Source organism: Suricata suricatta, chromosome 1, assembly GCF_006229205.1.
Source record: "Suricata suricatta isolate VVHF042 chromosome 1, meerkat_22Aug2017_6uvM2_HiC, whole genome shotgun sequence".
Lineage (NCBI taxonomy): Eukaryota > Metazoa > Chordata > Mammalia > Carnivora > Herpestidae > Suricata > Suricata suricatta.
The window spans coordinates 139,170,901-139,177,578 of record NC_043700.1 but is presented as its reverse complement, the minus strand read 5'-3'; positions in this window follow the sequence as shown (position 1 = coordinate 139,177,578).

Sequence of the window (6,678 nt, the reverse complement as noted above, 5' to 3'; positions counted from 1 at the left end):
GAAGCTTGCAGCACATGCACAATCACTCAACTTCTCTGTTAGCAATCAGTTCTTTGTTATATTAATGGAAGGGAAAACTGGTGTATTTAATTTGGACATACACCTACGTCTCGATATCTCTGTATATGGCTATGTCTCTACCTCGATCTATATCTATAATCTTTTTTTTTTATGCTAACACTAGATTAAATTTCCCTTTCTTGGGCTCTTGATTACCTATGATAGCCTAGAAGTACACCAGGTGGCTACACCAGTAGACTGCTGGTCAGTATTTTCTAAAAAGTTAATGAGATTAAAAAAGGTTAATAGATAATACATAATAGAATATACAGTATACATTAATAAAATATACTTTATGCCATTATAGGCAGAGCTGTAGAGAAGTTTTATAGCAAATTTCAAAGATGTTTATTTCAAAAATAGATTTTTATTTCTACTTCTGATAAATTTATTTTTGTGTATCGAGTACCATACAAGATCTATCACAATAAACTTTTAAAATATTCTTTAATAAGGGGCTTGTTGAATCTATGCATGAAATGGACAGTGACTGAAAATGGTGGCTCCTTCTCTCTTTATCACGTTTGTTATTTTGTTTCTTCGATTCGTTTACCTACAACAATGTACTGAGTATTTGGGGAAGAAAGAACTATTTATTTGGTGGTATTATTTTTGAAGAACAGTGTGGAAACTGGGACAGAGAAAAACAGTTCTTGTCATTTTTTGGATGATATAGGCAATAGAGGAGATTTTAGAGGTTTTCTTGATTTTTATCTTTTTACTATATGTTCTAGGTATAATTCTCCAATAGGTAGAAACAATCATCAAATTTCTTATTTGTTATCTTCAATTTTGCAAAATGCTGGACACACTTAAAAAATTCCACCATATCTTTAGCAGTGTTATTACAGCACCAGAAAGAAAAGAAAGAAAAGAGAGAGAGTGGAAGGAAACTAAAATCTATAGACCCAGACAAATATATATGAAATGTACCTGGCTACTAGAATATATGGATAGAATAGACTGGGTGGCTCAGTCAGTTAAGCATCTGACTTCAGCTCAGGTTCTGATCTTCTGGTTCATGGGTTTGAGCCCCACATCAGGCTCTGTGCTGACAGCTTCAGATTCTGTATCTCCCTCTCTCTCTGTCCCTCCCCTGCTTACAGTTTGTCTGTCTCTCTCTCTCAAAGATAAATAAACATTAAAACATTTTTAAAGAACTTATGATTAGAAGGACAGATACCATATGTTTGCACTTATAGGTCTAACAGGAGAAACCTAACAGGACTATAGGGAGGGGAAGAGGGAAAGAGAATTGGGGAGAGAGGGACACAAATCATGAGAGACTCTTGAATACTGAAAATGAACTGAGGGCTGAAGGGGGAGGGGGAGCAGGGAAGGGGGTGATGTTCATGGGGGCACTTGTGGGGAGAAGCACTGGGTGTTATATGGAAACCAGTTTGACAATAAACTATTATAAAAAAAAAAGAAAATATAAGTAGAAAATGTCTTTCTGGCCAAATACGAAATGTTTCTTTTATCATAACTTTGGGCATAATTGAGAGAAGCTGATTTTTCAGCAGGTTTTTCTTAACCATTATGCTCAGTGGACAGAGTCAGTGAGGTGTACAAGTTGAGCTCTGCGGTCAGATTGCCCAGCTTTGAATCCCAGCTCCAGCACCATTTACTAATGTACCATTTAGCCAGTCACTTAATCTCCTATGTGTCAATTTTCTGCTTTATAAAATTGGTATAATTACTGTAGCTTTTTCATAGAGCTTTTGTGTGTGTGTTGGAATGAGACAGTGCAGTTAAAGTGTTTTGAACAATGCTTGGCACATAGTAAACACTAATTTTCAGCTATTAAAATAATTGTTATTAATGGCTCCAGTTAGAGATCCTGAAGCGATTAAAGTCTAGGCTTAACTCAGTGGAACCATGAATCAGATAACAAACATTTCTCTTGAACCAATCTCCATTTTAACCACTTAGAACTAATTCTGCTCTTTGGAGAACAGTTCTTCAATGTCTTGAAAAGATCATAGTTTACTCTGACTGTGTTGAATTTGGCTCCACTCTGTACTATGTGGGGGCTAGGACACTACGCAGGGCTTCAACTGGGGAAGCCATCATTCCTTTTCTCTCTCAGCAGCTGTCTCTGACAATGTAGGCTAAATGTAAATGACAATGTAGGCTACTCTTCAACAGCACATGGAAGATGCTTAGTTTTGGCCTACTCCTTGGCTTACTGAGTTTATGGATTTTTAAGTAATATACTCTTTGGAAGAAATTCACAATGTAAAGTCCATAGAAAAGGAGCAGGGAGTTATGCTCCCCCTCTTTTAGGGGGAAAATATTACATAATTCATTGTAATGCTTTTGCAAAGAAGTTTGGTCTCTGTCCTCTCATTTATTAATTTATACAATCATTTATTTATATTGGTATGGACTAACTTATAGCTATAATCCAATACTATTATATCTGTTTTGTTCCAGCTTTGACAACTGGGAACTCCTTACATTGGCTTCTATGTCCCTTTAACTTATCCCAATCTTCACTGTCCTCACCTTCTCTGTTTTAGCACTTCCATGATTTCTGATATTATAATATTGTAGTACCACTTGGAATATTTTCTTACTTTGAATATTTTCTCCCTTGGTTATAGGATAGCCATTTCTCCAAGGGTCCCTAGCTCTTTTATTAAAGAATAGTATTAGAAACTAAGATCAGAGTGCAAGGTATGTTCATTGCTTCTGGGCTATGGCTTCTCAGCTGATAGAGCAAACACATACATGTGTATATACTAAAACCTGTATATACATCCACATTCATAAATATTTCTATGTGTAACAATCTGCATCTATCTTAAGTTAAACATGAGTTCTTCTTGATGTTTCCAACCGTGATCCATTACCACATGGGTCATTTTAGCCTCCTTCCCTAGCTTATTTGTAAATGTCCATCCCAACAGTGAGAAAGCTGGCTCCTACTGATGCTGGGAGTCATTTCTGAAGTAAGGCAGGTTTGCAAGGCCTCCCACCGTCAGATGGTGACCCACTCAACCCCTCTTCAATTTCTGCTTGAGCACTGACCCACAAGGCACCTGACTGATATCAGGAATGACTTGCCTTCTTATGTTAAAAATACGTGAGTTGTACCTTATGAAAAAACTTATTATAGGAGTTTCTTCTTTTGTGATTATGGGAGAAAATATTATATTTCCTGAGAAATCTGTTTTTTTTCCCTTCAAGAAAACAGGCTATTGACCCCTGCTCACAAAGAACTAACTCTTGCCTTTGCTATGCTAAAAACATTGCCTTGAGTTTGAATGCTAAAGATACCTTCCTTTCCCATGTGATAAGCATCTAGTCACCTCCTTCAATCACTATTGATAAAGATTATGCATGAGTCTTCTACCAATCTATGTTCTGGGAAATTTTTACATACCAAGGAATTTGTCATCAGAAATCATTGGTTAAGGCAATTGCCACTCCTGTTTTGTACCCCATACATTTTTTCAATAAGTAAAGCCGACTCTCTGGTCAGTGCAGAGATGCCTGCCTAGTGATCAGAAAGAAGTGAGGCTCTCTTGCTTCCTTTTGCCAACACCATCCATCCTTCAGGGAGCCCTGGACCTGCTGGAGCTGGACTCCAGCATACTATCTTCCATTCACTTACTTAATTATTCAATTCTAGTATACACATATAGCAGGATGAGAATTGTTAACAAGTATCCTCAAGGGAAATAACTTTATCAACTGGAGCACAGGACTTATACGCAATTCCTTTTGCCCTTAGTTTTACAGACTTTGTTTCTAAATTAAAAAAATATTTTTTATGTTTATTTCTTGTTGAGAGACAGAGAGACCAAGAGACAGAGCATGAGGGGCAGAGAGGGAGGGAGACACAGAATCTGAAGTGGGCTACAGGCTTTGAGCTGTCAGCACAGAACCCGACATGGGCTTGAACTCATGAATCCTGAGATCATGACCTGAGCCAAAGCCTGACTCTTAACCAACTGAGCCACCCAGATCCTTCCAGACTTTGTTTCTAAACTTATATAGGTTGACACCTTTTCCCCTAACCGTTTTGGTGAAGTTGTTTCTTCTCTTGTCACAGTCTGGATTCTTTCCTGTGATCTTTGATCTCATAAATGATGTTTTTAGAGTTGCATACATTAGGGGTGCCTGGGTGGCTAGTCGATTAAGCATCTGACTTTGGCTCAGGTCATGATCTCGCAGTTCATGGGTTTGTGCCCTGCATTGGACTCTGTGCTGACAACTCAGAATCTGGAGCCTGTTTCAGATTCTGTCTCCCTTTCTGCCCCGCCCCCACTTATGCTCTGTCTCTCTCTGTCTCAAAAATTAATAAACATTAAAAAAATTAAGTTGCATACTTTAATTATGAATTAAAAAAAAATAGGCTGTTTCAGGTCCCATGTTATGAATATGTTTGCTTACATTTTTCTCTATCAACTTCAGAATGTTATGATTTATCTTAAAGACGTTAATCCATTTGGATCTTTACACATGTTGTTTGATAGCATTCAAATTTAATTTTTCTACACATTGAAGAAAAATTCCACACCATCTACAAAATAATCTAATGTTTTTACATTGATTTATGATGCTGTTACTATAGTTTCAAGCTCCTGTATATGCCTGGATTTCTATCCTATTCTGTTTAACTATTTGTATGTTATTATATTGTTTGTTATTTGCATGGCTTTAGATTATGTATTATCTACTTGTGCACATTCCCAGACATGATTCTTCTCTTTTTAGGCTGTTTTAGATTTTTAAAAATTTCTACATATATTTTCAAATAAGGGTTTTGAATGACTTTTAAAATTTTTTACCTGGAATTTTAATGGGGAATTACATTTAACTTATAGATAAATTTGAAGAGAATATATTTTTTTATGATAGCGAGTCAAGAATTTATAATTTTATGATAGTGAGTCATTCACTTCAAGAGCATGTACTGTCTTTACACTTAGTCAGCCCACCTTTAATGATTTTATCAGACTTTGAAACTTTTCTGAATGCATGAGCAGAGTTTAGAAGCTTTCTTTTGCTTACTTTGCCCAAGGTTTAATCTACCACAATTCAACCTCCTTCCCCTACTATGTTCCCAAATTCAAGAAAGCCTTTAGGGAATTCTCCAGCCTTCAGACTCTCCAAAGCTTCTCATAATCGTTATCCGGTTGTTAGTTCTTCAAATCATTTTAGTTGCCTCTCACATTTATAGCTATTCAGGCTTGGAGGAAAGAGTGTCAGCAGCTTGCTTTAAGTCACCATCCTGACGAGCCTGGTGCAATCTGTTGTTAAAGAGGCATGAAAAAGGCCATATATTGCTTTTGAAGGGGGGAAGGGTGGAGGGAAGAAATCTCTTACTTGATCCATTTCGGTACCTGTAAAATACAGACCTGACCTGAAACAGCAGGCCCAGGTGGAGGAGCACAAATGGAGGCCCACATAGCATATGTCTAAATATTTGAAATCAATCTGACAAACTGTTAAATAAATAAAATATGTTGTATCCTCCCTGTTTGGCAAACATATTTTTGTAACAACCTGAAAATCTAGGTTTAAGCCTAAAATCCTTAGATTCCTCTGAATTCTGTAACCGAACTTGGCAAAAAGCAGAAAGCCAGCATCTACCCAGTGGCCTGTCTCTGTCCACCTCTGTGATGGTCTCATACATATGCATATGCAGACCTTGGTCCACATATGTAACCCTTGTCCGCATCCTCTACAAACAACTGCCTCTTGGGCTACCATGTTGTCCTAGTGAGGAGGCCTGTGCAGGTGCCGCATGGAATGGAATTCTGGCATCTTGGGTACTAGAATGAAGTCTGGAAGGAAGAAGAGTAGATTCTCTATGGTGGGCATGTTCCTTTGGTTCCGTGGATGCCTGGCCCCTGGGGAGGGTCCTGGATGGGGGAAAGGCAAGAACAAAGTATTCTAAAGTGTGGTGCCCAGAGCTAGAGCTCTGTGTGCTGATGTCTAAGGGAGGTACTGTTGCTTCTTTTAGGCTGAGGCTTTGAAGAAATATCATCCATTCCATTTCAGTTCTGAGGAGGTATAGTTGTTGCCTAACCTGATGGAGGGGAGACCTTTCTGTTTTGGGGGTAAAATGAACTAAGGATTTTGAGAAGAGAGACATCTTCTCCCATAACCCTTTTCTTTCTGTTCTACCTGCAAAATGTAGATATGTATCACAAGTTTGCTCTTAGCCTGGCTCCTAAAGGAGCATGGAGTGACCTAAAACAGAAGCTGGGAAGCATGGATGGTGACTAAGGAAAGCAAGCCTTCTTATGTTTTTAATTTTATTAATTTTTTAAAATGTTTTATTTATTATTTTTGAGAGAGAGACAGAGAGAGAGAGAGAGAGAGAGGCAGGCAGAGCATGAGCAGGGGAGGGACAGAGAGAGAGGGAGACACAGAATCTGAAGCAGGCTCCAGGCTCTGAACTGTCAGCACAGAGTCCCACTGGGGGCTCGAACTCACAAACTGTGAGATCATGACCTGAGCCAAAGTCAGGCGCTTAACTGACTGAGCCACCCAGGCATCCCAGCAAGCCTTCTTTTAATGAGATTTCACTAAGTGTGGACCATATAGTTGTTTTAAAATTGTGTTATTGTTAGTATTAAAATCACATAATGTGTTTTCTTA